At 38.9% G+C, this 23436-nt stretch overlaps 1 pseudogene; it reads left to right on the top strand.

The window, feature by feature from the left end:
• The first annotated feature begins 23061 nt into the window (after positions 1-23061).
• LOC118923509 (U2 spliceosomal RNA) lies at positions 23062-23235 on the top strand (annotated as a pseudogene).
• The last annotated feature ends 201 nt before the right edge of the window (positions 23236-23436 follow it).

Here is a 23436-nt window from a genome sequence, read left to right as displayed (position 1 = left end):
TAGAGTTTGCCGGCACTTTGATCATGAACTTCTAGCCTCCAGAACTGCTAGAAAAATAGATGCCTATTGTTTAGGCCACCCAATCTGTGGTATTTTGTTATGGAAGCCCAAGTATACTACTAATGCATGTATCTAAATTGTTGTCAAGTTAGAAAAAAGAAAAGCAATGCATTAGTCAGGATTTGCCAGAGAAATAGAACCAATAGGAGATAAGAATATAAACATACACACACATACATATGCACACATAAAAATAGATGGATTGTATTCTCTCTATAGATACATGTGTGTGTTTGCATGATATATATGTGTATACATATGTATAATGAGGAATTGGCTCATGTGATTTTGGAGGCTGAGAGGTTGCATGATCTGCCATCTGCAAGATGGATATCCACAGAAGCTGTGGTATAATTCTAGTCCAAGTACAAAGGCCAGAGAACCAGGGTTTCTGAGGTGTAAAACTCAGTTCAAGGGCAGGAGGCTGGTATCTCCCTCTTCTACTCTGGACACAATTGAAAATAAATACAATTCCATGTAACATTACATTTAAAGACCAGTGATGGGGCAAAAAGTGTGTTATTTGAATTTCAGAGAAGGGAAGTTTAATGGTGCAAGATTAATACAGGAAACATCAAATGTGAGCTCTTAAATGGCTGGTTGGATTTAGTGATCTAGAAGGCACTAAGAAAGATGTATCACTATGTTAGGCTGTCCTAGCACCCTGAGAACTTTCATGACTGACACGCATTGAAGATGTCAGAAAAGCTCCAGGTCACTTGACCTTCCCAACCACTATGTTATGTGATCTCACTTGCTTCCTGTGGGACCATTCTGCATAGTAATTTGGTAAGTGTTAATGTAATCTCATTAACAGGTCAAACAACAATATTCAAAGTAATTCAAAATGGGTTTTATTCCATTACTCTCACTGTGATATTAATGTCTGGTAAAGAACTTGCATATCAGTTTCAAAAAAGTAGCACAAATATTAGAAACAAAACCAACCAAACAAAAATCTCAACAATCTCACTTTGTCATTGTATCTCCAGGGGGAAAATACTTTCCCAGCCCAGGGCAAATTACCTTTGAAACCAAAAGCAGTCAAAGGGAGAAATTAAGTGGGAGAAAGCCATTTATTTATTGCTTACAACCAGTTGTCTTCTTCTGCTGGCCAGTGTCTCGCATGACCTGGCTGCAAAAAGGGGACCCATCCAACCTTTCTGGTACAGATATGCCATCACTCCCCCATGTAGTCATCTACTGATATGAAGATGGACTACTTCTGTCCACCCCTTGGAAACACCTGTTGGTATGGAGATGCACTAAGGCCAGGTGAGAGATTCTGGAAATGTTGCACTTTACCCACAGTCATTAACCTAATGGTGTTATCTAGCATATTGTTTGCCATGGAGGCATTCTTAAAAAAGTTTGTTGAACTGAACTGAAGGAGACAAAAACTGGTGGGTATTAATAACTGTCTATGTTGTATAGACAAAGATTTAGAGAAGTAAGTAATGCCAGGTACTAATTTTAACATAATACTTAGAGATTTAGGGATTAAAGAATCATATACAAAATGATATTTACCATAGATATCATGAGCTTGCTTCATGACAATCTTGTTTTTCTCAATAATACTACAAAAGCAAACAAATTGCATTTATTGAAAATTTAAATGACAGTGTTACAGGAGAAAGAGAATAAAAAATTAAAATAGATACTGATAAGTTTATGATATACAAAAACACTTTAAAAAATTTGGTCTGTAAAAGCTTTTACCTTTGAGAAATTTATGTTAATTCACCCAAACTAGAATTTAGTTTGTACATTTTTGGTGGAAAAGAAGGAATGCATAGTAATGCTAACAACCTCACTGGAACATATTTATATCCTTATGGTCTGGTGCGTGTCTCAGAAAAAAATGGAAATATACTTGAGAGACGGTGGCAGTTTCCATACAAAAAGAGTGTGAATTGTAAATGGATCATTTTGTATAGCACTCCATTCCCTGAGTTTTCCTTACATGTAGCTCTTTCACTTCCCGAATTCAAAAGTAATTCTATTTATGTTACCTTGCTTAGATTTATTTACTTATGACAATGGTTATGTTTTTAAATCCTCATCACCAAATACTTTATTTTGGTATTAGAGTATTGAGATTTTTTCACACAATTAGTTAAACTAACTTTCTAATTGACTTTTTCATGAGCCACAAACTTAAATTTGCCTTCTGCATTTTTCAGAAGATACAGTGTTAGGAGCAGGGAGAAAACAAGCCAAAAACAAAACAGCTATTTGAGCCTCTCCTAATTAAGCAAAACAGTAGCATCTTTGTCTCCCTAATGTAATATGTCTATTGAACCTGATGGAATGGAAAGCTTGGAATGCATCCGAAGGCTGAAGTTGAACATTTCCCATTCTAGAATAAGGAGACATTTTACAAACCTGAATTGGAATAGATTCCTACATTAATTTTTCTTCAAAATCATTACATTAGAGTCATGCCTTTGTGGTCCTGAAAATACTGGAATTGAGTGGATTTTATCAATAAAATCCAAATTAGTTATTTGATATCCTATGGACAACCCAGTCATTTGAAAAAAAAATGTTTCTTTCCATTCCTAAAATAAATTATCAACCAATTATTTTGGTTCATGCTGACCTAGCATCTCTCTGAACATTATGACTAATTTGTATTTCTCTAGGCCACCTGCCTTCTCAACACAAAGGAGCCCTTTGAACCATTGCTGACGAACCTCCTATATTGATGAACTAGGGTGTGGGGCCTGGGCAGGTTGGGAGGGCTGAGAATAGCATAAGGATGAATCCACAGCCCAAATCACAGGGGCAGATTTCTTGACTTCTGTGACCCTCCATTCCTTCATCACTAAAAACCCCATAGGTTGTTGTGAGTCAGCAAGATGCAGGTGATGATTTACTACAACAATGACAGCAGCAATGAGGAGAGGGGACCCTTATTGAACTCTAAACCATGCATCATGCACAGACCTATTCCAGTGCTGACTACTGTCTCTTCCTCTCTTTACTGACTGGGAGAAGGAGCCTGCAGTAGGGGACCGATTGGAGGAGCAGTCGAGGCTTGATCTGGGGTGCTGAGGCCCAGACACTTCCTTGCTTGGACTTGGCTGGGGAGATGGTGAGAGCTGAAAGCTGCTGTGAGAAACGCAGACCCTGCAGCTGACAGCTACATGCCTGGACCTTCCTTCCATCCCTTGTCCCATTTTGTTTTCTTTATATTTTAATAAGACAGTTGAGTCAAATATCTTCAGCTGGCAAGCAAGCTCATATGTCCATCTTACTTAAAGCATATAGAAACCTGTGAGGCTGGTGCTAACATAATTTCCATTTCAAAGATGAGAAAACTAAGGTTTAGAGAAGCTGATCTAAAGTTACAGAGCTATAGGTGGGGCAGGAACTCAAAAAGGCTCTCTGGTCTCCCAAAGTCCTTCTTTGGGACTTCTCCACACTTCCTCCCATTGGGGGGCTGCCCCACAAGGAAGGGCTGCATCTCAGTCTTCTGGCCCACGGCCATGATCAGCATGAATCTGTGGCTCAGGGCAGTGCAGGATGGCCCCAAGGCCAGGGGCAGCTTGTGAGGTGGTTTGGAGAGCTGACCCAGTAAAGAGCTGGATTGATTAGAAATTGAAGCACCTTTCTCTGAGAGGATTTTCACTGGAATTAGGACAGAAATGAAGCAAACATCCAAGCCATGGACCCATGTGGAGAGGAGGTCAAAAAAAGAGCAGGCAGTCAGGTTGAACTTTCAAAATGGGCATTTTGCACCCTTCTTGGCTTGCTAGTCCCTGTCTTTTCTCCAGGAACGAAGGTTTTTCTATGCCTACAGCTGTTCCTCTGTCCTTCCCCATTCCTGCAGACATTATCAGTCCACAAAATATTCTCAATTATAGGACATAGCACCTAATTTCTCAGGATCTTCGTTGTCTGAAGATCCCCAAACCTAAATGTTATTGATCAGCTCATTGAGCCCTGAGTTAGTCCTGCGTTGGTGTAATGGTGACACCAGCCAAGCCCCTGGGCCTCATTGAGCCTCGTTCCCTTTACCTCTGCAAAGACAGCAAGTTAGGTAGGTCATTAGTATGACTGCTTCCTAACCTAAAATTCTGTGTTTTTTCTACCACACAAAAAAATAATTGATTACAGTGAGTAAATGAAGATTTGATAAATCATTTCTGGAAGGTTGCTGACCTCTAGTGTCAGCCCAGATCTAGAAGGAAAATTCAAACCAATATTAATTTCACATTCCATTTCCTAAACCTTTTAGTTCTTCCTTACGGAGGAGAAGAAAATGTAAAATACTTCAAATTAAAGTTCTATTAACTAAAGCTTCATTTACAGAATAAATATTTCTGCTGACATTTGACAGATAATATCAATTTTGAGCTTCAAATTTTAATAAGGTATTAATTACCAAGCCCAAAAGAATAAACAAGCTAATCAGGCCCAGTTTCCTATTTCCTCCTTTTTGTTCAATGATAAGTGAATTTTAAAGCTATGCTTTGTCTTATTAATATCTGCTAAATATGGATGAATTACTGAATATATATTTATTCTTAAACTCATTTGGAGGCAAATATTTACAAGGCTTTTCTGTTATAATCTGGTTTTAATATCTCAACTGAAACTGATTTGTAGCTCATGATTTCAAATGTGGTGTTAGTGAAAAAGACCAGGAATTAATTAGCTGATTCTATCAAGGGTTTCTTGAAACTGATTTTGAAAGGGGAAAAAAAAACTCCTATTTTTCTAGGTCAAATTTTAATTGTAGGAATTTTCATGGCAAATATCAGAGTACTGTGTAAACAAACCTTTAATAATGCTGCATGTGTGTATGTTTAGTTTTGCCGTATTGTTAACTCACTTGAATATTCTGTGCCATCAAGTGAACATCATCTCTAGCATGCAGGTGGATTACTTCATTACGTATTCTGGAATTAGTTACTGAGGAAGTCAGTGAAGTTTGTTTCCTGGAAATCTTTAAAACTTGCTGTGTCTGAGACATGGGTGGGTTGGATGTTGGTGAAAACCAATCAAATGTCTCCCCGTTTCTGCTTATCAGCTCAGAAATGTGGTCCGTCTACCATTTTGTATTTGAAGAGTGCTCGTACCTTGTTAGATGCACCAGAGAACATCTGAACCTCTTCATATAATGGGTCACAGTTATACTGTAGAGACAAAAAGCAATTTCCTTGTAATGCAACAAGGTATATATGATTAACTGGCAAAGTTTAGTCATGAAGAAAGTGCTTACTGTGTGTGAGGCAGTAAACAAATATCAGGCATTCTTTCATTTTCCTCCTCTCAGAGTTATCTATTGGTCAACTGTGAATTTAACATATAAGCCTGTCTTGTATGACACACAATTAAATAAGCATTCAGTTATATGTTAAAAAAATACATATAAATATTGTTTAAAGACTGCACACCTATTTTGGAAAAGAAGTACTTTGTATACTGAGCCTATTTGTGCCACAAGCCCCTCCTTTCAGGTCCTCCGGCTCATGCCATTGTGGGGCTGGCGAGGGTCCAGTGCAGGGCAGGTGGCAGGCCCAAAATTCGAGCAAGCGTCAGCGTTGTCGTCTTGAGTTTGAACACAGTCTGGAGGCAGAATTCCCTCCTTCTACAGGGATCTCAAGTCTGTTTTCTTAAGGCTTTTAACTGATTGGATGAGGCCTATCCACATTATGGACAGTAATCTGTTTTATTAAAAGTATACTGACTTAATTCTTAATCACATCTAAAAACACCTCTGCAACATCATCTAGACTGGTGTTTGACCCAACAGCTGGACACTGTAGTGTAGAAGTTGACAAAATTAACCATCACTCAATGTTACACAATTATGCACAGGGTCCATTTAAAATTTTATTTCAAAATTTTCTGTTCCTCTCATATAGGCATCCACTTGGCCCATTTTGAGAAAAGTTGAAGTGTTAAAATGATTTTATTATGTGAAGAAGTTATTCTTCCTGACTGGTCCCACAAAGCCTTTCCTCTTCTTTGGGTCCAAGGGCTTGGAGTCCATTTTTACCTGCATATTTACTTAATTTCTTTTATCTTTCCTCTGAAAATGATGTTGTCACTCTTTTCCCCAGTATTCAGTCAACTGGGTCTCAAAAAATGAGTGATTTGGAGGTTATCACAGTTAAGTTTATATGTCAGCTTGGCTGGCCACTATACCCAGATACTTGATCAAACATTGGGGATGTTTCTGTGAAGGTAGTTTTGTGTGAAATTAACATTGAAAGTGTTGGGTTGGGAGTAACGCAGATGACTCTCCATCATGTGGGTGGAACTTATCTAATCAGTTGAGGGCTTGAATAGGTCAAAGACTGACTTCAAGGAAGAATTCTGACAGCTGACAGCCTTTGGCCTGGGGCTACTGCTTTTCCCTGGGAGTTCAGCCTGAGAACCTACTCTGCAGATTTTGGACATGAACCTCCACAAACTTGTGAGCTAATTCCTTAAAACAGGTCTGTCTGTCCCTTTCTCCACACAAACACACACATACTCTCTTGGTTCTGTTTCTCTAAAGAACTGTAACTGGAGCAACCAATGGAGGACAAATATCCCTTCTTTATCTGGGATTTCTGTTGCTCCAAGCCCTTTAAAGGTTGGTTTCTGTTCTACATACTGACACAGTTTTATTTTTAAAAATGTCATAAAGCAGTAGTAAAATTTAGGAGGCCTCACTGAGACCCAAGGGAGTTTTCAATGTTCCAAATAAAGATACAGAATCTGAATCCCACAGGAACTGTGGTTTTCTGTGTCCGGGACCTCACAGAGGTGATGCTCATGTTCCTGGAGACATAGGAGTTGAGTGCCATTTATGACATGGCCTTTGGGAAGGGTCATCCCAGAGGTGGGCAGCTCAGGCTGAGCCCCAGATGCGGACACCCGGTGCCCACATTGTGCTGCAAGAATACACCGCTCAGCCCTCCAGGGACACAGTACGAGGTTGGCCCAAGCACCTAGGGGCTTGTTCTGCATCCATCACTTCCTGCCAGTACTGCAGTCCTTCTCCTGCTAACTACCCTTGTGGCTAAAGTGCTCTTACCAGATGCAGGTCCTGGATGACGTGACTCAAGCTTGCTCATCTGCCTGAGCTTTCTGGAAGCCGCACTGCCGTCTAAGCTTCCCTTTTGACTTTCTTCTCCTACCCAGTCTCTCACCCCCATTGTGGTCTGTGGGCTTGCATTTCCTCCCACTCCCTCCATGCCTTCCCTTATATGTTTTTACCCCAATGTGTCTCTTGCAAGTCTAAAGGCATCTTGGAGTCTGCTTCCAGTGAACTCAGACAGTACATGTGAGGTATGGGGATCTTGTGTTTTGTAGCTGCAGAGAGGGAGGGTGAAGTTGGGATCTATTAGAGCATCTATGGTGAAGCCCAAGAGCCAGGGATGCCTACAAGGTAGCTTGCTTCTGGGCACTTAGGAGGATTGGCTCAGATACCCCAACAAACTGTTAACTAACTTTAAGGCTTCGCAGTCTGATTGTGAAGCACCCTGGTGGAGGCATGGCTGCGGGGTGTGTGTGCGTATGTGTGTCTGTGTGTGTGCTTAACCAGCTAATACTCATTTATTGTTTGTTCTGTACAGCAGAATCCTCTTTCCTTAGGGGTGTGTGTGAAGGGAATCCCCGGTGGGTTGGTTCACAAATGAGCTTCTCAGCACAGATGCTGCCAGAGTGAGCTTGTCCAAGACTGAGGTAAAAACCAAGAAGAGCAGATACAATGTAATTAAGGAAAGTCTGTTTCTTTTCTTTTTAAATTTTTTTTATTTTATTATCATTAATCTACAATTATATGAAGAAAATTATGTTTACTATGCTCCCCCCTTCACCAAGTCCCTCCCACACACCCCATTACAGTCACTGTCCATCAGCGTAGTAAGATGCTGTAAAATCACCACTTGTCTTCACTGTGTTGCACAGCCCTTCCCATGCCCCCATGACATGCTAATTATACATGCTAATCATAATATCCCCTTTCATTTTCCCGGCCCTTATCCCTCCCTTCCCACCCATTCTCCCCAGTCCCTTTCCCTTTGGTAACTGTTAGTCCATTCTTGGGTTCTGTGATTCTGCTGCTGTTTTGTACCTTCAATTTTTCTTTATTCTTATACTCCACATATGAGTGAAATCATTTGGTACTTGTCTTTCTCTGCCTGGCTTAGGTACCTGAGCATAATACCCTCTAGCTCCATCCACGTTGTTGCAAATGGTAGGATCTGTTTTCTTCTTATGGCTGAATAATATTCCATTGGGTATATGTATCACATTTTCTTTATCCATTCATCTACTGATGGACATTTAGGTTGCTTCCATTTCTTGGCTATTGTAAATAGTGCTGCGATAAACATAGGGGTGCATATGTCTTTTTCAAACTGGGCTGCTGCATTCTTAGGGTAAATTCCTAGAAGTGGAATTCCTGGGTCAAATGGTATGTCTGTTTTGAGCTTTTTGAGGAACCACACTGCTTTCCACAATGATTGAACTAATTTACATTCCCACCAGCAGTGAAGGAGGGTTCCCCTTTCTCCACAACCTCGCCAACATTTGTTGTTGTTTGTCTTTTGGATGGTGGCGATCCTTACTGGTGTGTGGTGATATCTCATTGTGGTTTTAATTTGCATTTCTCTGATGACTAGCAATGTGGAGCATTGTTTCATGTGTCTGTTGGCCATCTGAATTTCTTCTTTGGAGAACATTCTTTTCAGCTCCTCTGCCCATTTTTTAATTGGATTATTTGCTTTTTGTTTGTTGAGGTGCATGAGCTCTTTATATATTTTGGATGTCAACCCTTTATCGGATCTTTCATTTATGAATATATTCTCCCATACTGTAGGGTACCTTTTTGTTCTTTTGATGGTGTCCTTTGCTGTACAGAAGCTTTTCGGCTTGATATAGTCCCACTTGTTCATTTTTGCTTTTGTTTTCCTTACCCAGGGAGATATGTTCATGAAGAAGTTGCTCATATTTATGTCCAAGAGATTTTTGCCTATGTTTTTTTCTAGGAGTTTTATGGTTTTGTGACTAACATTCAGGTCTTTGATCCATTTTGAATTTACTTTTGTGTATGGGATTAGACAGTGATCCAGTTTCATTTTCTTACATGTAGCTGTCCAGTTTTGCCAGCATCATCTGTTGAAGAGACTGTCATTTCCCCATTGTATGTCCATAGCTCCTTTATTGTATATTAATTGACCATGTATGTTTGGGTTAATGTCTGGAGTCTCTATTCTGTTCCACTGGTCTGTGGCTCTGTTCTTGTGCCAGTACCAAATTGTCTTGATTACTGTGGCTTTGTAGTAGAGCTTGAAGTTGGGGAGTGAGATCCCCCCACAACTTCATTCTTCCTTCTCAGGATTGCTTTGGCTATTCGGGGTCTTTGGTGTTTCCATATGAATTTTTGAACTATTTGTTTCAGTTCATTGAAGAATGTTGTTGGTAATTTGATAGGGATTGCATCAAATCTGTATATTGCTTTGGCAGGATGGCCATTTTGATGATATTAATTCTTCCTAGCCAAGAGCATGGGATGAGTTTCCATTTGTTAGTGTCCTCTTTAATTTCTCTTAAGAGTGTCCTATAGTTTTCAGGGTATAGGTCTTTCACTTCCTTGGTTAGGTTTATTCCTAGGTATTTTATTCTTTTTGATGCAATTGTGAATGGAATTGTTTTCCTGATTTCTCTTTCTATTAGTTCACTGTTAGTGTATAGGAAAGCCACAGATTTCTGTGTGTTAATTTTGTATCCTGCAACTTTGCTGTATTCCGATATTAGTTCTACTAGTTTTGGAGTGGAGTCTTTAGGGTATTTTATGTACAATATCATGTCATCTGCAAATAGTGACAGTTTAACTTCTTTACCAATTTGGATTGGTTGTATTTCTTTGTTTTGTCTAATTGCCGTGGCTAGGACCTCCAGTACTATGTTGAATAACAGTGGGGAGAGTGGGCATCCCTGTCTTGCTCCCGATCACAGAGGAAAAGCTTTCAGCTTCTCGCTGTTAAATATGATGTTGGCTGTGGGCTTATCATATATGGCCTTTATTAGGGTGAGGTACTTGCCCTGTACATTTTACTGAGAGTTTTTATCATGAATGGATGTTGAATTTTGTCAAATGCTTTTTCAGCATCTATGGAGATGATCATGTGGTTTTAGTCTTTCTTTTTGTTGATGTGGTGGATGATATTGATGGATTTTCAAATGTTGTACCATCCTTGCATCCCTGGGATGAATCCCACTTGTCATGGTGTATGATCCTTTTGATGTATTTTTGAATTCGGTTTGCTAATATTTTGTTGAGTATTTTTGCATCTACATTCATCAGGGATATTGGTCTGTAATTTTCTTTTTTGGTGGGGTTTTTGCCTAGTTTTGGTATTAGGGTTATGTTAGCTTCATAGAATGAGTTTGGGAGTATTCCCTCCTCTTCTATTTTTTGGAAAACTTTAAGGAGAAAGGGTATTATGTCTTCTCTGTATGTCTGATAAAATTCTGAGGTAAATCCATCTGGCCCGGGTGTTTTGTTCTTGGGTAGTTTTTTGATTACCGCTTCGATTTCTTTGCTAGTAATTGGTTTGTTTAGATTTTGTGTTTCTTCCTTGGTCAGTCTTGGAAGGTTGTATTTTTCTAAGAAGTTGTCCATTTCTTCTAGGTTTTCCAGCTTGTTGGCATATAGGTTTTCTTAGTATTCTTTAATAATTATTTGTATTTCTGTGGGGTCCGTCGTGACTTTTCCTTTCTCATTTCTGATTCTGTTGATGTGTGTTGACTCTCTTTCTCTTAATAAGTCAGGCTAGAGGCTTATCTATTTTGTTTATTTTCTCAAAGAACCAGCTCTTGGTTTCATTGATTTTTTCTTTGTTTTATTCTTCTTAATTTTATTTTTTTCTTCTCTGATCTTTATTATGTCCCTCCTTCTGCTGTCCTTAGGCCTCATTTTTTCTTCTTTTTCCAGTTTCGATAATTGTGAAGTTAGACTATTCATTTGGGATTGTTCTTCCTTCTTTGAGTATGCCTGGGTTACTATATACTTTCCTCTTAAGACTGCTTTCACTACATCCCACAGAAGTTAGGGCTTTGTATTGTTGTTTTCATTTGTTTCCATATATTGCTGGATCTCCATTTTAATTTGGTCATTGATCCATTGATTATTTAGGAGCATGTTGTTAAGCCTCCATGTGTTTTTGAGCCTTTTTGCTTTCTTTGTACAAATTACTTCTAGTTTTATACCTTTGTGGTCTGAAAAGTTGGTTGGTAGGATTTCAATCTTTTGGAATTTACTGAGGCTCTTTTTATGGCCTAGTATGTGGTATATTCTGGAGAATGTTCCATGTGCACTTGAGAAGAATGTGTATCCTGTTGCTTTTGGATGTAGAGTTCTATAGATGTCTATTAGGTCCATCTGTTCTAGTGTGTTGTTCAGTGCCTCTGTGTCCTTACTTATTTTCTGTCTGGTGGATCTATCCTTTGGAGTGAGAAGTGTGTTGAAGTCTCCTAAAATGAATGCATTGCATTCTATTTCCTCCTTCAGTTCTATTAGTATTAGTGTAACATATGCTGGTGCTCCTGTGTTGGGTGCATATATATTTATAATGGCTATATTCTCTTGTTGAACTGAACCCTTTATCATTATGTAATGTCCTTCTTTATCTCTTGTTACTTTCTTTGTTTTGAAGTCTACTTTGTCTGATACTAGTACTGCAACACCTGCTTTTTTTCTCCCTGTTGTTTGCATGGAATATCTTTTTCCATCACTTGACTTTTAATCTGTGCATGTCTTTGGGTTTGAGGTGAGTCTCTTGTAAGCAGCATATAGATGGATCTTGCTTTTTTTATCCATTCTATCACTCTGTGTCTTTTGAATGGTGCATTCAGTCCATTTGCATTTAGGGTGATTATTGAAAGATATGTACTTATTGCCATTACAGGCTTTAGATTTGTGGTTCCCAAATGTTTAAGGTTAGCTTCTTTACTATCTTACTGCCTAACTTAACTTGCTTATTCAGCTATTACAGACACTGTCTGGTGATTCTTTATTTCTCTCCCTTCTTATTCCTCCTCGTCCATTCTTTATATGCTGGGTGTTTTATTCTGTGCTCTTTTGTGTTTCCTTTAACTGCTTTTGTGGGTGGTTGATTTTATTTTTTGCCTTTAGTTAGTATTTGATTGGTCTGCTTTCTTTGCTGTGATTATATTTTCTCTGGTGACATCTGTTTAGCTTTAGGAGTGCTCCCATCTAGAGCAGTCCCTCTAAAATACCCTGTAGAGGTGGTTTGTGGGAGGCAAATTCCCTCAACTTTGGCTTGTCTGGGAATTGTTTAGTCCCTCCCTCATATTTAAATGATAATTGTGCTGGATACAATATTCTTGGTTCAAGGCCCTTCTGTTTCATTGCATTAAATATATCATGCCATTCTCTTCTGGCCTGTAAGGTTTCTGTTGAGAAATCTGATGATAACCTGATGGGTTTTCCTTTGTAGGTGACCTTTTTCTCTCTAGTTGCCTTTAAAACTCTGTCCTTGTCTTTTTTGATCTTTGCCATTTTAATTATTATGTGTCTTGTTGTTGTCCTCCTTGGGTCCCTTCTGTTGGGAGTTCTGTGTACTTCTGTGGTCTAAGCGATTATTTCCTCCGCCAGTTTGGGGAATTTTTCAGCAATTATTTCTTCAAATACACTTTCTGTCCCTTTTTCTCTCTTCTTCTTCTTCTGGTACCCCTATAATGTGAATATTATTCTATTTGTATTGGTCACACAGTTCTCTTAATATTGATTCATTCCTGGATATCCTTTTATCTCTCTGGATCAGCATCTATGCGTTCCTGTTCTCTGGTTTCTATTCCATCAATGGTCTCTTGCATCTTATCCATTCTCCTTATAAATCCTTCCAGAGATTGTTTCATTTCTGTAATCTCCTTCCGGACGTCATCCCTTAGCTCTTGCATATTTCTCTGCAGTTCCATCAGCATCGTTATGACCTTTATTTTGAATTCTTTTTCAGGGAGATTTGTTAGGTCTATCTCCCCAGATTCCTTCTCAGGGGAGGATGTCTGGGTTAGTCTGGTCTGTATCAAATTCTTCTGCCTTTTCATGCCAATAGAGGTAGTGAAGCTGGCGTGTGTGTTGGCTGGGAGAACATTCCTTCTTGCTGGTTTGTGGCCTTCCTCTCCTGGGAGAACAGTGACCCCTAGTGGCCTGTGCTGGGCAGCTGCGCACAGACGGGGTTTCTAATTCTTGCCCGGCCGCTGTGAAAGAAGCTCTGCCCTGCTGACTCAGGCTGTTACTCCACTATGGAGGAGCGGCATCGGAGGGGAAATGGGCAGGAGGCTGTTTATCTCCATGAGGGGCCTCCGAACTGCACTGCCTCCCAGGGGGTTAGGGTGCCTGGAGTTCCCTGGGATTCCCAGCTGCTGGGCTAAGTGTCCCAGGGCGCTTCTGTCCAGAAGTGGGGTCCCTGTCCCTTTAAGTCTTTCAAAAAGCACTTGCTTTTCTTTGTCCCTAGGGTGCTGGCTGTGGGGACTCATTCGCAAGTTTTACTGTCCCATTTCCCTAGTATCCAGCACCCCATGTACTGTGTGTCTGTGCTCTGGTGCGGATGGCTGGGGCTGGGTGTTCAGCAGTCCTGGGCTCCCTCTCCCTCCCCGCTCTGCCTGCTCTCCTCCCGCCGGGAGCTGGGGTGAGGGGCGCTCAGGTCCTGCTGGGCCGTGGCTTGTATCTTACCCCCTTTGTGAGGTACTGGGTTCTGGTAGCTGTAGATGTAGCCTGGCTGTTGTCCTGTATCTTTTGGTCTCTCTTTTAGGAAGAGTTGTATTTGTTGAATTTTCAAAAATATATATGGTTTTGGGAGGAGATTTCTGCTGCTCTACTCACACCGCCATCTTGACTCCACCCAGAAGAGATCTTGGAAAGTCTGTTTCTTAAAAACAACTTCATAATTATGAAATGCCATAGAAAGGTTAATACAATGTACAAATACTATTCAAGTTTTAGTTTTAAGTTTCATGAAATAATTATTTATTAATTTATATATATTTTTTTAATTTTGAAAATATTCAAACCCACAGAAAAATGGAAAGGATAAAACAAGGAACACCTTTGTTTTCCTCAACTAGATTCACCTGCTCTTAGCATCTTGATATATATGTTGTTTCAATCAGTCTCTCTCTTTTAAAAACTTTTTTTTTTGAGGTATCATTGATGTACAATCTTAAATTGGTTTCAGATGTACCACACAGTGGTTCAATAGTTACTCACATTATTAAATTCTCACATTCCAACCAACACTTCCCCAAACCTTTCCTTCTTCCTTATGGATAGTAACTAGTGAAGTTACTACCTGTCAACATAGGAAGATGTTAGGGAATCCTGGCTATATTCTCCATGCTGCACTATCATCCCCATGACCAACTTATGTTATATTTGAGAATTTTTTGTGCCCTTTATCCCCTCCTCATTTACCCCACCCAAAGCCTCCCCCATGGTAAGCACCAGGCACTTCTCAGTGTCTATGACTCTGCCTAATCAGTCTCTTTCCGTTTTTCCAAACCATCCAAAATTAGCTAGCCAATATGATGTCAAATCCCTCAGTGTGTCAGAATCCCCTACACAATCACTTCACCAAGACCACACCCAAGAAAACCTTAATGTAAAAACATGCTCTAACACAATCCATAGCCAGATTTTCCATTTGTCCTTAAATGTCTTTATAACTGTTTCACTTGTACTGGTTTTTGATTCAGAATCTATATGAGACTCACCCTTTCCATTTGACTGCTGGGTATATTTATTCTTCCTGGTCTAGAGAATACCCCTACTCCCCCCACCCTGTGTTCTTCAATACATGGAAGGTTTCAAAATGTCCTGCCAGCTGTCCCACATTCTGGATCCCTCCAACCCTTCCCAGATTACTAGAGGCCACCTCTGGTGCTTTGAGTATGTGCTCCTCGCACCTCCATAGTAGGCAGGCTGCAGGCTGCAGGCTGCCCTTGACCTCAGGATGACTCAGGGTCCACAATGCCCAGCAAGCTTAACTTCGTACTCAGATTACCAGATCTCTGCATTGCAAAAACACATTTCTCCCGTTGTAATTAACAGCTAATTAGAGAGGTAATATTAATTCATATACTAATTCATAGTTTTTAATGCTCTGAGTCATTCTTGGGGAGTGGGGTGGAGGGGAGATTCTTCTAGCAAGCATTTTACATAACTTTCCCAATTACAGAAATGCCCTTTTCCACTTACAGTGAAGACCCTGGGGAGTGAGGACTGGAAGGGAGCCAGGCAATGATCTGGTTCAATTCCATTTGTTTACAGAGGAGGAACCCAAGTCATGTTGGCAAAATAATGAGAACTATACTGCAGATCCCCTGATTTCTGTCCGCTTTTCATTATTTTCAAAACATGTTTACATAATCCTTCAATAATAAAAAACAAAATCTTAGACAATTAAAAGAAGATATGTGCACAGCATAGAAGAGGATGGATTATGATATCCTTGGGGATTTGTAGTGGGAACAGTTATACCAGGGTCATGTCTGTTGTATAATAAGTAAATAAATATAATGTGAGCCATATGCTAAAATTTTTTGAGTAACCACTTAAAACAAAAGTAAAAAGCAACAAAAGGAAGTGATTTAATATTATATTAAGCCCAATTTATTAAACCCATATTCCAAATAACATCAATCAATATTTTTAAAAATTATGAGATATTTCACACTCTTTTTTCCCCCAAAAATGTATGTGTTCTATATTTACAGCACATCTTCAGTCAGATGAGCCATATTTCAAGGACTTGAAATAGTGTCGTTTGGCTATCTAGTACCATGTTTAACAGCATTGCTCCAGAACAATGAGGAAATGTAAAACAGAGATTCCTACTAACTACTTTCAATATTTCAAAAGTCTATTTAATAGCATACATTTTGGAGTGTGGGATTCTGAAGCGTATGCCAGCGACTTGCCACCTGCCTTCCCAGGGGGCTCCAGGTTGCTTTCCGGTTGCACTCGGGCTGCGTGCAGGAGGCTCCCACAGAATGTGTGCACTCACTTGGTGAATCTCCTAGTGCCAGAGGACTGGCAACATTACATAACCATCAGAAATCACCATGACGGCACAATGGAAAGACTGTGGAAGAAAACAGAAGCTTGTTTCCTGACTGTGAATCAGGGCTCCACATTTTCATGCTGTGCTGGGCTCTGCGAGTTACCTTCACTCTTCTTGTCCCTGTTGCTATTAACTATTTTGTAGCATTCACAATTTCTGCCCTTGTAAAGAACAAGACTGGGGGCCGATTCTTGATAAAGGCAGTTTGGTAGACAAAGTCTTTGAAAAGATGTGACATATGGGTAATGTATCAAGTCAGATATACTTCATTACGTGAAGAATGTAACAGATTGGGTCTGGATGTGGAAAATGTTGGAAATTCCTGATAGTGACTCAGGAAGTGTTCAGAAACAACTAAATCACTCCATGCAATAAAAAGCCAGTTCATGTGGGTATTAGAGAAGGGGGACTCTGTTTTGGTTTGTCTTACATGAGGTGACTGTTCATGTACTACCTTTTTGCCCTATTGGATATTGCAGTGGGGTCCTGTAAGTGGAGTCTGACTAAATAAAGTTCCCTCTAATGAAATGTGGCATTTTGCATATGCAGGGATTTAGTGATCAGAACTGTGGGACAGTCTTTTAAATCACGATCAGTAGTAATGAAACCATGGCCAATATGATGAGATACTTTTAATAAATATAGTCTATTGATCCAAGAAGGCTAGAGCTGCATTGCAAGACCGTTAGATGAAATGTGACGACGGATTCCTGAGTGCACAATCCAGGGAAGATACAGGGAAGGACTGGCAACACTACATAACCATCAGTGTTCTGGGAGCCGCACAGCTCGTGGCAGAACTAATGGCCAGCATGGGTGGTGTGTGCTCATCGTGGGCATGCTGCCAAGCAGAAAAACCCAGCTCTAGCTCTGCCTCTAACCCACCAACTTTGAGAAGGGGTTCCTTTCCATATTTGTAAGCCCCAACAGCTCAGCCTGGCATCCCTTAAAATCCCTTCCAACTCTAAGATTCTATGATCAATAAAGACTACAATCAGAAATATACTGAGAATTTGGATCATTTTCCCAGTACATAAAGACCTACGTCTGTCCCACTGACATTATCCTCACCTGTGACTTGGAGAAAGAGTCACCGTATTTTAAGGAAGTCCTCTGGGGGATTGTCTACCCAGGGTTTCAAGAAAGGGAATCCTGGGCTGGTCAGTCTTCTTTTCTAGTTTGTTTTTCATTTCTTTCTTCTCTCTCCCCTCCTCTCTTCTACTTTCTTTTTGGATGCCCAGCTAAACACCCTGTGAATCTGTCAGGGCTGTTTAGAGGTCAGATTACTATCCATGTTCAGGGCATTAATTCCAGGCCCTCAGAAATCTGAGCTACGGATCACCTGGTGCTTCCTCAGCTTCCAGGCCTGCTTTGCTTTAGGCAGTCTATTATATATTCTTTTGCTCTTTTGGCGTCTGTTTTTGCCATCATAATCTTGATCACATACAGTTCTTGGGAATGGAAATGGTTAAATTGAGGTATGAAAATTTTGCTTCCCAGGGCAATGCCAGTAACCTTCAGAGATGGCTTTGAGGGCGTTGTCCCATCAACTTTTATAACTAAGGTTCCTCTTTGCCAGCAGTCTTCTCAAATATGCTTAATTATTTGAAATTTTTCTGAAAGCAAGTTTAGAAATTAAAGATCACTCCTGTTTAGGCCACTGGAAAGGACTGAGTGAGTGACTGGCTGACCTCCGACTTGACTGACAGGAGTCCAGCTTGTGGGCTGTCAAAGGCCCGGTCATCGGGCGTTACGAGTGCCATCAGAAGTGCAGAATGCTGCGGCTCACGTCCTCCAGGTCTGTGATAGACACAATCCATTTTTAATGCCTTGTGTCAGGCATCCCTTCTGCCCTCTAACCATTCTTAATAATAAGACAAAAGTGATATTTTAGGGTAACAGTTAATAAATAATGTGACTTATCCAATCACACCTTTCACTAAAATATTATTATCTTTTGGCAGATTCATTACTGTAGAGACATCAGGATCTGATGAAACATTCTCTAATTCTACCACTAGTACATTCTCCAGAGTTGTCTTTCTTTTAATTTAATTCTCTCACTCTGAAAGCATACTGTCCATTGCAATTACTGAATGAGCATTTAATCTCACATAACTAAGGCATTCTAATCTTTTCTTATGGAGAGACAATTAAAAAATCCTCACATTGCTAGGTTATGGATACATTTCACCCCAACACAGTGAATCAAAGTTTTGCTTTGTTCTCATACCTGTAAGTTAAGACTAACTTCGCCTCCAGGCACTTGGTTGCAATGGTTAAGCCACCTTATCACTAGGTGGGATAAATGTCTCAGAACATAGTCTATTGAACAGAAAGGTTAGCAGGTCTTCCCTGGGCAGAGGTAAGCCTAGAGGTGGAGAATCGCAAGAGAAATTTTTATCGTTGTTATGGTAGCTTGATTTATTGTCTATTATATTTGTCTCAAAGCAATAAATCTTGGCACTTTTTAAATGCTGTGTTGCTAAGAGAGATATTAGATCACTTTAAAACTGTAAGAGGTGATTTTGCTATACTATAGCATTTATACATTGATAATGTCAATTTTTTAGTTATAACTTTAGTATTATACAAGTATAAAATAAAAGGCAGTTTATGAATTTTTAAACACTTTTCAAAATCAATACCTTGCCTGATTTTTACTTTCAGTGCACTGTTTTATTTCCTTGGCACACAGATTGTAGCATTAAAAGGATTTTATGTAGACCCTGAATGTTTGCAATGTACATAAACCTTAGCCTATTATCAACTCTAGTGAAAATACATAAATATAAATCTGCAATGTGTTGTTTATCTAAGAAGGTAATTTCCCCATGACTATTTTGCCTGGCCTCCAACCACTGACACTGGTATATTTATTTCAATTGTACTGGTCACTGTTTTATTAGGAAAGACCTCACACTGAATTATGTATTTTCATAATACCCTGGGCTTGGTTGAGAAATGTCATATCCTTTCTCTTCAGCTTCCATTTCTCAGCCACATCCTTTCACGACTCGACTCTCCCCTTTGAAATAATAATGGGTCACAAATTAACAATCTTGCATTTGGGAAAAAGGGCAACTTCAATTTGATTTTGATTATGCATTTATTCCTCAAGGATCATTTCATATTTATTTAAAGTTGGTGAAACAATAATTCTTTCCAGATTGATAGTGATCTGGTAATCAATGGGAAATGTATTTGTAAAACAAATAGGGATTTATCTGTTTCCCCATGAAAACATTCAGATAACTGCAACAGCCATTTTAATGGTCATATTGGAAATTTTTAAAGATATCTTTTAAAGGAGAACATGTCTTTTTAAATTCTTCTATGTATGCTGCTTTCTTATATTTTCTTATGAAGAGTTTTTATAAATTAAAAAGAAGAGTTATTAAGTAAATATTGAGATTATAACTAAAATGTATAACTGGAATAAGAAACCATTCACAGGTATTTCACTTTTTTGTGGATGGTGGTAATGATGACTGAAACAGAAATCCACAGAAAGAATATCTAAGAACTTCTAGTCATAACATAAATTCATAAGGATACAGATGTACTTTGTTTGCATATTGTTTTTTATTAACCAGGAGCTGCTTTGATTATTTGGGCTAAGGTGTTGACAGCCAGAGGTGTACTCCTTGATTACATAGGTAGAGGACTATACATTAAGCTGAATAGAAAGATGATAGCAATGCAGGCTAAATGCATTTAATTAGCTGTTTATTCAAATACCCTATTCATTATTTCTCCCCTAAAAAAATGACATCAGTGTGTGTGTGTGTGTGTGTGTGTGATGGGCGCAGGACAGTGACGATATCGGTAAACTTTTTGGAGGGGTCCTGGGGAAGAGAAGAGATGAAGATCCATTTACAAAGGTAAACAAATGAACATTTACAAAGGAACCAAAAGGGTTGAGTGTATTTATTCTATGGTATTTCTATAGTACTACACCACCATAAACAGAAAGCCATTATAACAACATGTCATTGCAAAAGTCTAGTGGTTTAGAAGTGCTTTGTTTGGGTGAAAAAGAGGGTAGCCACTCTCTTCCTTAACTATGCAAGTTTCCCTTAAGGTGAAATAGAATTGAGATAGATATAGTCATTTCAAGTGTTAGTTTTTGTCTTTTCAAATGTAACTTTCTTATTACATGAGACTCTTGGCAAAAGTAAAGAAAATCACAAGGCAATAAATATCAAATTAAGTGCTGACATTTATTTTTTAAATTACTTATTTTTAGTTTCAGGGTGTACAACATAGTGACTTGATATTTATGTACATTACAAAATGGTCACCACAATAAGTCTAGCTACCATCTGTCATTACACAAAGTTGTTACAATATATTCCCTATGTTGCTCATTACATCCTTGTGTGACTTATTTATTTTATAACTGGAACTTTGTATCTCTTTATCCCCTTCACCTGTTTCATCCATCCCCCTACCCACCTCCACTATGTCAGTCATCAGTTCGTTCTCTCTGTGAGTCTGTTTCTGTTCTGTTTTGTTTGTTTGTTTTGATTTTTAGGTTCCACATGTAAGTGAAATTATATGGTATCTGTCTTTCTCTGACTAATTTTATTTAGTGTAATCCATCTAGGTGCACCCCTGTTGTTGCAAAAAGCAAGATTTCATTATTTTATATGGCTGAATAATATTCCATTGTGATTTTATACCATATTTTTAACATTCATCTATTGATGGACACATAAATTGTTTCCATATCTTGGCTATTGTAAATAAAGCTGTAGTGAACATGAGAGTGGATATATCCTTTTGTGTTAGTGTTTTTATTTTCTTTAGATAAATATCCAGAAGTGGAATTGCTGGATCATATGGTAGTTTTATTTTTAATTTTTTGAGAAGCCTTTATACTATTCCCATAGCCGCTGCACCAGTTTACAGTCTCACCAACAGTGTATGAGGGTTCCCTTTACTCCACATCCTCACCACTTGTCACTTTCATTTCCTGTCTTTTTGATAATTGCCACTCTGAAAGGTGTGAGGTGATAGAGTATTGTTTTTCAAAATCATTGAATGAATAGGAAAGTAGGGAAGGAAATGCAAATCTCATTTTGTTATCTGAGTCAACCCACCTCAGAAATGCAATTCAGTTGAAGATTACAGAATAATTAAGATAAAGATACTTGAAGTCAAGACAGACTTGAATTCAAATCTCAGCTCTGTGTCTTAATAGTCACATGACACCTGAAAATGTTTTGAAATTTTCTAACTTCCAGTATATAAAATAAGAATAGTAATAAAATATCTCCTCTTTATGGTTATTGTGAAATCTAAAGAAGAAAACATGTTAAGTTCTTAGCAGAGTACCTGGCATATAATAATAAACCCCCAACATGCCACTTAAAAAAAACCTCAGGGTAAAAAAAAAAGTGAAATACTTAAGAAAGAAAACATTTTGCCATTAACCATCTCTTCAAACTGGGCTGTTGGTTTTTCCCTAGAGCTAAATAGCTATTTTCTCTCTCTCTTCAAAAAAAATGGGAAAGGAATAAATAATATTTGGGTTTTTTTGAGAAAAATCATACCTTGAACTTGCTGCAGAGTTTATGAATTCTGAAAGGGTAAAGAAAAACATAATAATTAACTAAAAGCTCCCTGTTCAAACAGTTATTGCGTAAGTCGTAGTCCAACTGTTGTTACACAATTTTGCAGGTTTCCACAGGCTCTGCTGCATTTAGTCACCCAGTAGCCTTCAGGGAGAGGGTGACTGGGTGCAAGGCCAAAGTCAACCACGGACAGTATTTCCCCTTCTCACACTTAGGGGTTTGGCCTTTCTGGGGAGAGGAAGTACAGTTGAGCTACATGGCTTGCTTCCCCCTGCTTTAGGAGCCATAAAGCCTGATGGAGCAAGAACACCTCCATTGGTCCATGTTTCAGCTGCAGGCATTGTTTAAAGCATTTTATGATTAAAGTTATGCTGATACCAAGTCACTCTGAAGACTGAACCCAACACTAATTTAGTTTACCTTAATTGCTGTGTATTTCTGTCAATGTCCGAGATGTAGACACAATGGGACTTGCTTTGCCCAGTACTGTGATGTTGCCTGTGTAGACATTGTCAACTGAGGAAACATTTCATAGAAATTTCCCTAGGCTTTCCCCCATTTAACTAGGCAACTCCCACTGTTCCTTTGCATGATCCATGTCACCACATACCTGAAGCTCCTCACGGAAATCCAGGGCCAGACTCTTCCCCAACCACATCACTCCTACTTGTTCACTGCTTGATAACCTGCACTGGTCTGATTTAAAATCATGTGTCCCGAATCTGTATTGGAAAGTCCAAGATTGTAAAGGGTCTTCTATCCTTGCATGTAGGGCGATTTAGTATCTGTTTCATTACGAAAATAATTTTTCTCCCTTCTCTCTTCCAAAGGAAGAATTGGATTTTTCCATCATGTGACTTCAGAAGGTTTATTGGTGTTACTTTCACAGCCTCAATACTGTTGTGTTTTAAATTATAAGCAAAAAACGTGTGCTTTTTTTCACTGTATCCAATTTTTGTCTTTGATTTTAAATGACTAGGAAAAGGACCTATAACTACAAGTCAGAATAGGGATATACTTAATTTTAAAAATATATATTCAGGACATCTTATATTTTCACTTGAAATTTTTTTTTCTTATTTAGAACAAATAAAAGAAATGATTCTGGAAAAAGGGATATGAACATATAGAATATAAAAGTTGACTGACTTCTGAAGAGTCTGTCTGTCTCTGTCTCTCTCTCTCTGTCACACACACAAACTAAAACTTCTTAAAAAGTTGAACATTGGACAGCTATAATTGATTTTTGGTTTTATAAAAATCTCTGTTATTTACATAGCTTCTTAATATCAGACACCTGATTTAGAAGATATTAAAAGCCGAGGTGAATTGCTTCTCAGTCTTTTGGCTAAGATCAAGTGTAGTACCTAATTCTATCTGTTAATATCTGATACGTCCTCTATCAGGTATTAACTGAAGCCGGGAGATGGAATAGGTGCTTGTTCTGTCCACTCCTTGCATCGACCAGGTATTTCAGTGCCTCCAGGCATGGTGTAGTATAAATAAATAAATGTTGAAGTGAAATACAAAACCATTCATTGCAAAAGGACAAAAATTTAAATTTTATTTAGGGCCCTAAATTAACAAATTAGTCTTTACTATAAGATTGTCATAGTATTAAAACTGCACACATGGGACTCTGTTGCCAGAAACCACTCAGGTTTGCAGAGGGGGTTATCAGAGTCGCTGTCATCTGCGGAGTG

The sequence above is a fragment of the Manis pentadactyla genome, chromosome 2 (genome assembly GCF_030020395.1).
Source record: "Manis pentadactyla isolate mManPen7 chromosome 2, mManPen7.hap1, whole genome shotgun sequence".
NCBI classification, from domain to species: Eukaryota; Metazoa; Chordata; class Mammalia; order Pholidota; family Manidae; genus Manis; species Manis pentadactyla.
The sequence above is the reverse complement of the archived record's forward strand: the minus strand, read 5'-3'. Positions and strand labels throughout refer to the sequence as shown.